General features: G+C 32.9%; 1 protein-coding gene across 15 annotated transcripts in view; it reads right to left on the bottom strand.

Annotated features, from left to right (window-relative positions):
* Positions 1-10,369, bottom strand: part of LOC129804436 (neurabin-1) — a 66,084-nt gene extending 55,715 nt beyond the window's left edge. For 6 of the 15 annotated variants that reach the window (XM_055851713.1, XM_055851715.1, XM_055851719.1 and 3 more), the window contains exons 1-2: positions 10,022-10,368; positions 2,871-3,053 (exon numbers count right to left, since the gene is read on the bottom strand). The gene's annotated coding sequence lies outside the window, so the exon portion shown is untranslated. Of the gene's footprint in view, positions 1-2,870; positions 3,054-10,021 lie in introns of all 15 variants that reach the window. The other 9 variants (XM_055851706.1, XM_055851710.1, XM_055851711.1 and 6 more) reach the window with 5 other exon arrangements.
* Positions 10,370-13,913: the final 3,544 nt, after the last annotated feature.

Genomic DNA, 13,913 nt, shown 5'->3' with positions numbered 1-13,913 from the left:
TGTCTAATTAATATAATTATAATATTAGATTGTTTAAAGTTAAAATAATAAAGTAAAATAATAATAATTGAATAGGTAAGAAGAACCTGGGGCAAAATGTAACAATCCGAAAATTTCAGAATTAGATACTCAAGATAAAGAGAGCCCAAGGCTGCATTTTATACCATAGATAGTTTCCAAGAATTTCCTTAAACTTCCTCAAAGTTTTAATAGATTGAAGCAAGTAACATATGAAATATAAAAAGGACAAGAGAAAATATTGAAATTTTCAAGTTTCTCTATAATATTCCTCTTATTGGAGATATCAATTTGACGATTTTTTAATGATTATTTTCAGAACAATTTTAGAATTTTCCAAAAACTCTGATCTTTCATAAAAATCCTCACGCAACGACAGCCATTCATCAGCAATTTAAATTGTAATTGTAAACATAAATTGTAAAACTTTTATACATTTTTGGCTTGAACGATCTGTGATTCAGGGTTTCTGCCGTTTACCTGATGAGATCGGTCGTGGTAAGTCGGCGGCAGCCGCAACCAAGCATTATTTGAGGAGAAATATATTGAATTGAATTGAATTGAATTGAAAAAATAACACTTGTGGAAAACATGGCAAAAGATATACTGGAAAAAGAAACTGCACTGACGCATTGACATGATCTTGATACGCACTTCATCTCCAAATCGGCTTTTCTGCCCTTTCCAAATTAAAGAGATTTGCAAAAGCGAATTTATTTCTTATCAAATTATAATCAATTGGATTTTCCTTTCATTTACAAAAGTCCGTGATACGGTAATTTTCCTAATTCAAAACCATTTCCAAACGCTTTAACTTTGACAGAAGTTTTAACACATTAAGTTCATATTTTTCTGAAGAGAACTACATAAATTTGTTTCTTGACTCTTCTAGAATGTTACTGTTTTGTGAAAATTCTTTAGATATAATTTGAAAACTTCTTAAATACAAGAAAAATACACGAGCCTAAAATGCTTCTATTGGAAACATATTAATCCAAATGGAGACAAGGGAAAGTTTCTAATTGGAAACAAACAGTATATAAGTGAAACCGCGACGAAAAGCTTCCAAAATTTTGTTGAGGTGCCCTTGAGTGCAGGATTTGTTCTTATTCCTGGTCTTTTCTCTTTTCGCATCTAGAACAATAAGAAAATCTCTCCAAAAATATCATATTTCCGGAGTTTCCTATTGAAGGATTTGCAGACACTTGAAAAAACCCTTTTGTTCACGAAATAGGTAATTATTTCATTTGAAAACTTCACGTACCGTTAACAATAAAGATTAGCACTTAATTTAACCAAAATTATTCAGAAATGTGACATAAATGTTAAACAAAACGAATAAACAACAGTCACCTCATTGTGTTTTTCACTGGAAAACATGGTCGATCGATGAAAAATTCTATGGTAAAAAGGTACACTTTTAATTTTTCTGAGAAATTAACAAATTAAAATTTGTGAATATGAATGGATTTTCGCTTTATTTGGAGTAAAATTAACTAAATAATGAAACCTTGGTATAGAAAATATATGAATATAGTAATTTAGCACTGTATTTATCATGAAAACTGTGACGTTTCCATTTGAAATAGCGAAAAATCTCCATTTGGAGCAGGTTTTGAATGAGCATAATTTACCCTAGTTGAATGAAATTTGTACAAATTACGCCATGCCTGTCAATTTTTGCCCCACATAAAAAAAAATACTTCGTAAAATTGTCCGTAAATGTTTGTGAATTTTAGTAGGTTTAAAAAATTGTGGTGAATAGTTTTATCGACTAAAAAGTTCGTAAATGTTTGTACTTTTTTTCACAATCATTGTTCGTTACAAGATCACTTAACGAGCATATTTTGTTCTTTTGCAAACATTTGTTCGTGCATTTTTGTTCGTCCGACAAAACTTTACGAACAAATTATAATAGTTTACAGTTTTCTAAGGTTTCTAAGTGTTTTCAAACATTTACGAATAAATGTTTGTAAAAGAATAAGAAATGCTCGTCAAGAAATAAAGTTACAAACAATGTTTGTGAAAAAATACAAACTTTTGCAAACGTTTTTCGTACATTTTTGTTTGATTGGCTAAACATTAAGAATAAAAAAATTTTAAAAACACCCTTCTGTGTCTTTCGAAACATTTACGAACAAATGTTTGTAAAAGAACACAAAAAATGCTCGTTAAGTAATCAAGTTACGAATAATGTTTGTGAAAAATACAAACTTTTACAAACATTTTTCCTAAAATTTTATTTGTCTGACAAAACTTTTCGAACAAGTTACAAAATTTCACTTTTCTGTGTGTGTTTCTGAAGATTCACGAACAAATGATTGTAAAAGAACAAATCATATTCGTCGAGTAATCATCTCGTGGAAAATGTTAATGAAAGTGCAAAATTTTACGAACTTCTTGGTGGGTTATATGATTTACGAACACTTCGTACACTTTAACACTTTTTATGTGTAAAAATATATCAACATTTTTAATGTTAATGTTACACCTTTTTATGTGTAAAACTAACATGAAAAAGGGTAACTTTAACCCCTAATACACCTATAAAGGGTAATATTTACACCGATTTCGGATCAATACAGCAGGGTAAAATTAACATTTCCAGAATGTTATTTTAAATTTTTCGGATTTCTCTCAGTGTATATACCAGATTTTTTTCTGTGCAGTATTTCTGAGAACTTCCAAATGTGTCTAAATGAGGTGAATTAACCCTATATATAACTGATTTCTTACATTTTTTGCACTCTTTCACGCTAATGCAATGAAGGATGTTGCACGCGGGGAATTAACTTGATTGATATAAGACAGTCTTTCATATTAATAATAGTAATAGAGTCATTAAAGTGTACCTTTGTTTGATTTTATCCGTGCTTCAGAGAGTGACATCCATGGAAAAATTGCAAAGTGTTTTTTTTCTGTTGATTCTTCTACTGAAAATTCCCTAATATTCCATTCATCCCTCGAGGGACATCTCAGTTCTTCCTTACAATGGTGTTTTGTGGCATTTTTGCAGAGTCTTTTCGTCACTTTTGCTAGAAAATAAAAGACAAGAAGTGGTGAGAGGAGACAATTGTGAGAAGTTTTCGTACCATACTATCCCAAAGGTATTAAAAATAAAGGAATATTAAAAAAGAATATAGAAAGAATGGAAGGGAAAAAGAACCAACAGATTAATGGACAGTGAGAAATAGAAAGTGAGAATAAGTCATAAAGTTCCCTTTCAGAGAATATTCTATCGCAGAGGTCTCTCTCTTGCTCAAACACATATCATTCTCCCCAACTAGACGGTGGGACATTCTTCATCATCAACTTGAGATACACACTGTTGACTCTCTTCATAATCTCTACGTCTGTGTATGTGTTGAGGAACATTTAGGTTATTGACTGGTGATTAGAACAGCGTGGCAAAGGAACTCACAAACTATCTCTCTATGCTTTTCTCCCTTCTCTCCACTTTATCCACTTTAACACCGTAGATTAGCTGTTATTCTTTTTCATTCTGCCCAGGAATCTCCTTTTACAACTCTCTTCACAATAACCCGCAAAGTGAATCTAACTTGGGGATAATTTCTACTTGAACACAAATTTTCACTTGATCAAAAACATCAATTTTGACCAAGAAAATATACACCTAAAGCAAAAAGAAGATAACGGCACAATGTCAATAAAATACTCTTATCAACCATTAATCAACCTTTTGATGAAAGTGAAGAAAGAGGCAAATGGAAATCCAAGTGGAGTTGAAGCATAATAAAACATATCTTTCAATTGAAGAAGGTGATAGATTAGATAAAAAGTGTAACCAATATACTCTTGTTTACATTGAAACACGAAAGGCAACTACCAGCGCAAGTGCTTTTGAAATTTTTGCAAGTTCAAGTTCCGGCGAAGAGTTGCATATTAATGGTCTTTCATACAAAAATAAAAACACCGGATATAAAAATAGGAACGCAATCACTCAAGCATAAATGGACACAAAGACCTGTAATTAAAATTGTCGAATCAGGAAGTTCAATCAAAAATTCAATTTTTCCATTGAGCAAAAATTATCTTTTGGATTAAATACTAAAACAAAAGAATTATATCAGTCAAAAGGAAATAAGGGATTTGGAAGTGATTTCAAAATAAATTTTTCTTATGTCCCAAAATTAAATCTTTTAATGAATTATTTTAATAGGGGTTATTTTATTCTAAATTAATATGTTTTAAATATTAAAAAAATGGCCAGATTATGTAAATTAGAATCCGTAACAACAATTGACGTGTGAGAAAAAAATGCAATAAATAGCAATTTAAGATTAAGCAAAATTTCAAGTTCTTTTATTAAAATAGAGGATAACGGGGCTACATTAGGTAGATAACTTTTTAGTTAAGTTATGAGTCAGGTTCGAACTAAAGGCTTATAGTATCGTAAAGCCAGTGCTGTGCCTATATTGAGATAGTGATATAACTTTTTATTATATCACATATATTATATCATTATATCGATTATATCACAGCATACTGGTAGGAGAACTGTACCAAATTTCGGCCAGCTTGCAATTTCGGCCACTTTTTTGGTTCCTCAAATTTTCGTGAATTGTTAGTTTTTGCATATTCTTGCGATTATATAATGCAAAAAAAAAAACAAAAAAGGTCTCCAGAAGGGCAAGGAGCTATGAGAATCAAGGTGGCCGAAATATTACCCAAAAGATATTTCTATATTTTTATTCCTTTTAAAATGTACTAAGAATAATTTTATAGAAAACAAAGACACTTAACTAACTACAAGGTTCCAAGCAACACTCCATTAAAAGAAGTAACAAAAAAATTGAAGTGGTATTAAAAATAATACATTTCAAACTTTAAGACTTTGGCGATTGCATGCAGCCCCCAAAGAATGAGAGGCAGAGATTTCTTCTGCACTCTGTTTCTTCTGGAGCTGCTTAGCTGTTTTTTCCATTTTTTTTCTATTTTGTATTATTTGTTGTTGAACCTGAGACTTTTGCAAAATTTTAGAACATGAAATACATTATATAAAGCCATTTTTTTTTTCAATAAATCAAAATCTAAACTATGCCGAAATTTGGTACAGTTACCCTAACTAAATGTTAAAATTATTTTGTTATAAAGTTAACTATGATAATCCTATGAATGTATGGGCATTTTACAACCTGAGAAATAAGTTTCTATAACGTTTTTACTTTTGAGTAAGTTCATAATCAAAACTTAGACGACAGTACTCGCAAAAATTAAGAACGTAAATCGACTATAATAAAATTGCGTAATCACAGAAAAAAAATTTTGTAAAATTGTTCATAAATGTTTGTGAAATCCTATGGAGGACTTACGAAATGCTCGTGAATCGTATAACCCACAAACAAGTTCGTAAAATTTTGTACTTTTTTCACAAACATTGTTCGTAAAATGATCATTTGACGAACATGTTTTGTACTTTTACAAGCATTTGTTTGTAAATGTTCGTAAACACTCAATAAAATGTTCGTAAAATTTTGCCATTTGTTCGTATTTTTTCGTAATTTTTTGTTTGTCTGGCAAACATTTACGAACAAATACGAACAAATGACAAAATTTTACGAACATTTTTTAGAGAGAGAAATTAATGGAAATTTTGATTTCATCGAATTTTTGTCATTTAAAAAGTGTACCAGAGACATAATGGCTCCGGTACACCTTTTAGAACAGGAAGAAAATTTTGTTAAATCAAAATTCACATCCCTGTCTTTCTCACACTCTTAAAATCCGATTGAGCTAAATTGAATTTTTTGTGATGTTTGGAAGAAAAAGAAGAGTGCGAATAAATGAGATAGACTGAGAAGGGATCCAAATTTCAACTGTATGAAATTTTTCTGATCTAAAAAAGTGTGCCCGGGCCATAAAATTCTAAATTGAATCCCGATACAATTTGATTATTTTTCTTTATTTGACTGACCAATACATAGTCCAAGTCAATTCTATTTATTTTTATCTCATTTTGTGTTTTTACCCCCCCCCCCTTCCCATTCGTCCATTGCCGTCTTAGCGTTGATTCCAGTCTCCAGGACTAAACGATGGAAACGTCCTTTCACGGACTGTATGTTATTTGTTACGTTATTGTTAAAGTTGTTATGTTAATGTTAAAGTTATTGTTACAGTTACATTGGGAATAGGCCAGACATAATAGAGAGGAGAAAAACCACTTCCGAGCCAAAAGGCTGTTTGGAAAAGTGGATGTTTATATTACATAAAAAACTACAAAAAAAATAAAACAAAATATCAAGAACTATAAACTAAATAACTAATCACCATTAAGCTGAGTCAAAAAAAAATATTAATTTAATTTGTGTCAAATGTAGCCCCGTTCTCCCTTATATGTTTAGAAGAGAATGGATTACGAAGGCTAAATATTTTCTATTAGATTTTTTTGTGTTGAAAGATATAATTAAATCTTTGTTTTATGCTTTTATCAATATTGTAAGTAAGGTTGAGAGGGGGAGTTTTATACAGTACACATTTTCTTCATACTGTTTTACCAAATATAAATGAACTGTACTCGAGCTAACTGAACCTTGTTTCACTTTAATATTTGTTTTCTGGGTTATCTCAAATACTTATTGGAAAGCCATTTTTATAAGAATTGCAATTTTTTATAGCATCCCATGGGTCCATTTTCTTATAGATCCTGGCTCATCTATAAATTGCCATACGTTGAGGGCTTGGGATCGTCAAATAGAGGTCCTTTGCATACACAGTGGCGGCCAATAAAATAGAATCACTCCTTAAAACTTGACTTTTTTTTAACTTCTGGTAATTTTTTTCTAGTATATTTAAAAGATTTTGATTTAGAAATGTTAAAGTAATTGCCTTACGTCGAAAAAGTACAATACTGACCGCAAAAGGTTTGTATTTTTACTCAGAATGAGTCAAAAGGGATGTTTTGCTCGGCCAAAAAAATAGAATCATTTTCATTTATTTTTATAAACTGAAATTCATTTCGAGTATTTCAAAAATAACAAAACTTTAGTGTAATGTTAGTAATTCTTTAGTGTATTGACAATTAATTTTCCAAGATAGAATAAATAAAAAGTATGAGAAATTGGAGAAATGTAGAACTTGTTAGAGGCTGCGATTGACCCGTGGAACCGGTTGCAGCCAAAATTTCGAGTCTTATGTTTACGTAAACACTATATTGTGCTATGGATTATTAATTGTCGTAAGTTACTGTGGTCAGCTATGACTTTTACGATCATTCCATGCTTTCGTAGCCTCAAAAATCTAATAGAGCCTCTAACAAGAAAGTTCTACCTTTTCTCCAATTTCTCGTATTTTTTTCATTTATCCAAATTTGTAAAATTAATTGTCAAGTCACTAAGAATTACTGACATTACACTAAAATTTTGTTATATTTTAAATACTCGATATGAATTTCAGTTTATAAAAATAAATGAGTGATTCTATTTTTTAGCCGAGCAGAACATCACTTTTGACGCATTCTAAATAAAAATACAGACCTTTAGCGGCCAGTACTGTTCTTTTTCGACGTAAGGCAATTACTTTAACATTTCTAAATTAATTTTTTTTAATAGGGTGGAATAACCGGCTATCGCCATGTTTAGGAAAAAATTAAATTCATTTAATCATAACTTTTGAATCCTTGTTACAAGATGAGTCAAATTTGACACAAAGTTACTTAGATGTATTGGCTCTAGATATGTGAAAACAATAATTCTAGAACATAACGCTGGACTACTTAAAAAACTGATTTTTATTAATAATGCAAAAATAACCATTTCGTCGCCACTTTTTATCACATTTCGCCAGTTTTGTAAAATTTGTAACCACTTCTCGCCACCCACTTGAAAAGAACCACACTCGGTTATTTTAGGCAATGCTGTGAAAAGAATACATTCACCATTTCTCTTTCCTTGTGATCACTTTATTATTACTCTCTTTAAATGATTTTTCTTCACTTTTATTTGAGAAATCAAATTATCGGGCTTTTGCAGAAAGTAAACAATGCAGATTTGACAACTGAGAATGTACGAAGTGAAGTTAGCGTCGCCTATTGAAAAGATATGGCGACAGGTGGTAAAATCAATTCCAGAATATTACCACTTCTCGCCATGCCTCATTTTTATACAAAAATAATATAAAATGAAATATTAATAGACTAAACTAAATACAAATTTTATGTATTCCACAAGTGCAATTAAATATTCAATAGACAAATTATTTACCCAAATAGGTGTTTTTGGCCTGATGAAAGTTTGACGACACTTAGTACATTTGGTAAGAGATGTTGGATTCGATGCACTTGCTTAAAATATTGCTCTAAAAAGTGATCAAAATCGTGAATCCAAAACGAATAATTATTATTTTTCGATTCTATGCGTAGAAGCAGAAACAATACAAAAAAAATTGCGACTCATTTATTTCATGAATTGCGAAAAATAGCGATTTCAATGTAAGTGGCGAGAACTGGTGATTCCACCCTATACTAGAAAAAATTTACCAGAAGTTAAAAAAAAACTTAAGTTTTAAGGAGTGATTCTATTTTATTGCCCGCCACTGTATTTCCTTTACTTAATTCCTTACTGCCAAATTTTACAGGCTAAATATTCTCGAAGATCAATATGAGTCTATTTGGACCCTAATCTTTGTTCCTAATTAAATTTCTGTACAACTTATTGAACGTTTCTTTAAAGATTCATTCATAAAGTTCTCTGGATGACCGAAGGCACTAATCACAAGAGGAAGATTATCATTATACAGAGAAACCTCTGAGAATCTAAACATTTACCAATGCAATGAATGTCCAAGTAAACACAGAACAACACAAAATGAACATTTTTCCACAAAAATATTCAAAAGCATTGGCTGAAATAAACACCAACAAGTTTTTCTCTGTGAAGAGTATAGGAGCAAAAAAAAAACACCTGAAGAGTGGAAGAAAAAAAGGTGGAAATTATCATTAATCGTCACTTTTTGTCGTTGAATATATTTTAACCAAAACGAGCTTGTTTTTGTTCCCTTGTAATTTCAATAAATTTGATAATACTCTGCGGACAAAATATTTCCTCTGTGAGGTGTTAGCTGCTGCAGAAAAAGAAATTGTCCGAGAGACTCTCTTGCACTTCTCTCCAGGTGAAACGCGAGAAAGTCGTCGGTGTGTTTTTGTTTTCTTTTCTTCATTTGCGTCCAAAAATTGATCTTTTTCGCCTTCTCGTTAACATGCATCAATAACCACTTTGTCATTTGTCTTTTTTACCCTTTGGATTTCCCGGCATTTTCTTTAACTTCCGGGGTTTTGGTTTCCTCTTCTCTTTTTTTCCCCACACGAGAGATTTTCACGAGAACTTGAGAGTTTGGAAGATAAAACGTCTTCATCATTGATTAATGCACTTTTCCTACGGGAGACTGTCTGGAGGAATTCAGCGGAAAATTCACCACAGAGAGGGAGAGGGAAGAATAAGCCAAGGCAAGCAAATTAGGTTGAATTTTCCTTCCAGGAAGAAATACAAAACTGGAAGAGAGGACGTGATTGTGCGCACTCAAGATTTTTCGCACGAGGTGCCGCCCAAATACTACACAATTTTTCCTTTTAACATTTTCCATCGCAGGAGGCCGTCTCGCGGAAAAATCTGTTTATGTTTTTCATCATTCCGCCGCTACAGCGATTTTTTTCGCGTTTTTGTTGCAACACAAAAACAAACAAGGAGGACATTTTTTTGCATTTCTTTCTCACGTTTCGTTTTTTTTCTTTTGTAGACCATTGCGCTGCAGTTTTTCCTACCAAATGGAAATTATTTATGCTTGGGTAGGCAATCAAATTACACTCAAGGGTTGGCCTAAGGTGGAAAATTTGTGAAATTGATGGAATTTGCAACAAAAGAAAAGAGAACTTGTTTTGCCAATTTGGCCCACTAATTGAGCACTCCAGGAAGTGGTAAGTTTTTCTCCGCAAATCAATAGTATTTTCAAGGAATTTAACAAAAAATTGCAGTAGGCAGTAGAACAATACCTTTGGCACTTGATTGCAATTGCGTTGCGGGGTAGATGCTGCTGATCTGGGGTGGAAATTGAGGAAAAACCTCACGGGTGCAATGGTGGACAACCTCCTAAGTGCCACCCTGTTTACGCCGTAGACTGAAAAGTGGCTATGGAAAAATCGATAAAGCGGGTGAAAAATGCGTTTTTTTGCACAAAATACTACACAGCTACTGCAATTGTCTACACTTGCACACAATTGAACACTTTTTTGCACAAATTTTTCACAATTTTCACCTGAAATTGTTGTTTTTCAACACAAAATCCATCAACAATACATCCACACTCCGTCACATCTCATCGTACACTGATGGCGAGTTCGACAGATGTCTGCAAAACAGAAATGTGCGCCGATAAATTCGAATACGGCGGATAAATTCGAAATTGCACTAGCCGGCCGGCGGCACCTTAATTTTCTGCATCTGTGAACTTAGAAATTCGCGTCGGCCAGCTTAAGTCGAAATCGGAGGGGCCTAGTATCGATACTCGATGATTTTAAATACTTTTATTAAACTTCAAAAAAAAAAAAAAATAAAATAAACATACACGGTGGATTGATATCTGCCATGAAAAAAATAAAAGCGCTAAACAAAGGCAATTAAAAACAAGCAATAAAATATAAATTTTGCCCAGTAAAAATTCTAAACCTTACAAAATTTAGTTTAAAGGATGTGTAAAATTAAAAAAAAAATCTTTAGAAGAAGTTTTATGCATATTTTTGAAAGCGAGAAACTGAGAGAAATGCAAATACTTAAGCAGGGGCATGATATTTCCTATGTTTCTAGCGGCCCGAAAAAATTTTTGAGTTTATTAGCTGTTTTCTTTTATTGTAGAATGAATTAGTAAAAAATACTAATACAAGATAAAAGCCCATTTAATAACGAAGAGGCAACCAAAAACCCTAAATTGGCAATCTACGTAGTTTTAGAGATATCTCGTGAAATGTGTACGAAAACAGAGAAAAAATTACACTAAAACTGGTCGCATTTTTCAGAGCTAACATCACCCCCCTGATCTTAAGCGTCCAGAAAATTTACATAAATGCAGGAATTTCTTTTGAATAGGTTACACGACGTAATGTAAGAGGCGGTGGCAGTCAAAATCCCGAAAGCCAAAATCCCAAAAGCCAAAATCCCGAACGCCAAAATCCCGAAAAGGCCAAAATCCCGAAAGCCAAAATCCCGAATTTTCAAAATCTTGATAGGGATGAAATTAGATGAAGGAAAATGCTTAGAATAATTTCCCAAGACACAGAAGATTTCCCTTTGCCTCCAACAAGCGCAAGTACTATCGTGGGAGTAGCTGTGACACTTTTAAGAATTCGGGATTTTGGCTTTCTGGATTTTGGCCTATTCGGGATTTTGGCCTATTCGGGATTTTGGCTTTCGGGATTTTGGCGTTCGGGATTTTGACCGGGACCCGTAAGAGGAACTGAGGCAGAAATAAAGATAGGGTAGTTGCAAACACTGCAATTTTTAAATTGAAGATTAGGCTTCAGAGCACGAAATCTATATATTATTATTATTATTAATCCTATCGAGATATATATATTACAAGGTAATCATGTTTACAATGTAATATCCCGTAGTGGGAGAATCTTCTAAAATCTAAGTCAATTTTATAGACCGTCTAGGGCCCAGAAAAGCCTTCCTATAGCGTGGATGCTTTTTCTTTGCTCCCGGAATTGTTGGTCGATAGCGGTGCATTTATATAAAGTTTTTTGGTTTTTATTACATGTGAAAATTATCTAAATCAGAAATTTGTACCGGACGGGACTCGAACTCACAAATGTGAATCATGCCGGGGATCTATCCGCCCAAGACCTAACGCTCATACCTATTGCGTCACTGAGATCCCCACGGGACCACTATTTAGGAATTCTTGCCCATTGAAGAAATGGTTGACATAAGTTCGAGTATAGAAATGAAAATCAGTGTTTGCAGCTACCTCATGTTTGCTACTGCCCCAGTTTCCTGTATGGTTCTATATTTCGTAAAACCTCCGCTAGGGCCGCTATTGTTAATTTTTTTTTCAATTTTTTTTTAACTCAAAAACTTCACTGTGCAACGTTCTAAAATTTTAGTATATCGCAGCCTATATTATACCTGTCGTACCTGTCATACAAAAAAAAACTTAAATCGATCGATAACCCCTGACTCGAGCTAAAATAAGGGGTCAATTTGAGATATTTTAACGAGTAAAGTATTTAAACTTCGTAGAACCAACGCTAGGGGCGCCATAGTCGAAAAGTCAATTTTCATATTACATAAACTCTATATCTCGCTTGACCTTCTCAACCGATTTTTATGACTATTTCGGTATAATTGTAGAAGACATTTTTATATCTGTATATTTCGTTCAAATATAATTTTTTTATTCAGGTGCATCTGTCTGATTTTGTCGTTTGTGTAAAAAAAAATTTTTTTTTCACACAATAACACTGCGAAAGTACGCAGGTGTTGATATGACGGCTCTTATTCGACTATCTACGTTATTAAAAATAAAGTTTTTTAAAAGAATGATCAATTCAACCATTTCTTTGATATTTTTGTAGTTCGTCACATAAACAAAAGGCCCGCTGTGGTAAAAAAAAGAAACATGTTCCAAAACAATTACAGGGAGTTCCGGCTTGAAAGAAAACAGACTGAAAGAATTCGATATGAATTGTCTACTATTGGGAGCGCATTTATACAAGGAGACCGCTTTGAAAGAATTTTTCGGGACCGAAAAAAGCCTGCGAATTAACTCCAATGACACAGTAAAATTGCATATCCGCAAAAGATAACTGTGAGATAAGATATGAAAACGCCGTGATATATGCAAGACATTTTCGACGCCGATTATTCAGGCTATTTTCAGCGCCAACGGTTCATAAGAAATGTATTTCAAATTTCAAATTTACCGTGTTAAAAATAAAATTGAATACATGTTGGGGCATTTCTGGGCATTTCAGATATTATATTTTATAAATGAGCTCCCGGGCATTTCATATCAACTTCTTTCAGTCCGTTTTATCTCAAGCTGGAACTCCCTGTAAAATAATTTTTGTTATGCCCCTAAATGTATGCAATTTTTTTCACACGGTAAATAAAAATCACCTAATATTTTTCTTATGAACCATTGGCGCTGAAAATAGGCTGAAAAATTTGCGCCGAAAATGTTTTGCATATATATCACGGCGTTTCCATAATATTACTTAGGGGAAAGTGCCCATGCTTTGCACGGTCCCAAGCTTTACAATGACTCAATTTTTCAATAAATGTGACCATCTCTTCCGTATTTTAAAAACTAGATAAAAGTGTCCTGTTTTTAAAATATATTGCGGAGTCGTATTTATTCAGAAACATAGGAAAAATTTAGTCATTGTAAAGCTTGGGACCGTGCAAAGTATCGGCACTTTCCACTATCCCCAAGATATCTCCTATAGATATGCAATTTTACTTTAGGGAAAGCGTGCTACTTTCGAGCGATTTATGCTTCGCACATATCATTTTTTTCAATGTGTTATAAATGAGTTTGGCTTTGATAATATTATATTTTAATAGCTAGTCCAATGCTTTCGGCTTTCAGGCTATGGGTAAAATAAATAAGGAACATAGAGAAAAAATTGAATTGTCCGAAGCTTGAGTCGTCCGAAGGTAAAGTGCTTTCCCCCACTGGTATTAATTCGCGGGCTTTCTTCGGTCCCGAAACTTCCTTTAAAAACGGAATTCAAATTGAAATATCTAAGCTACGGAGCAAGCGATAAGAAAGATCAAGTTTAGGGGCAAAATTATAGAGATTCTGGTCTACAGTAGACTCTTCTAAATTCGGGCATTTGGGACCGAAATGTTAGACGAATTAGAGAGAAATTCGGGCGACAAACT

This window comes from Phlebotomus papatasi, chromosome 2, assembly GCF_024763615.1.
Source record: "Phlebotomus papatasi isolate M1 chromosome 2, Ppap_2.1, whole genome shotgun sequence".
Classification (NCBI taxonomy): Eukaryota; Metazoa; Arthropoda; class Insecta; order Diptera; family Psychodidae; genus Phlebotomus; species Phlebotomus papatasi.
This window is presented reverse-complemented; position numbering and strand designations above follow the sequence as displayed.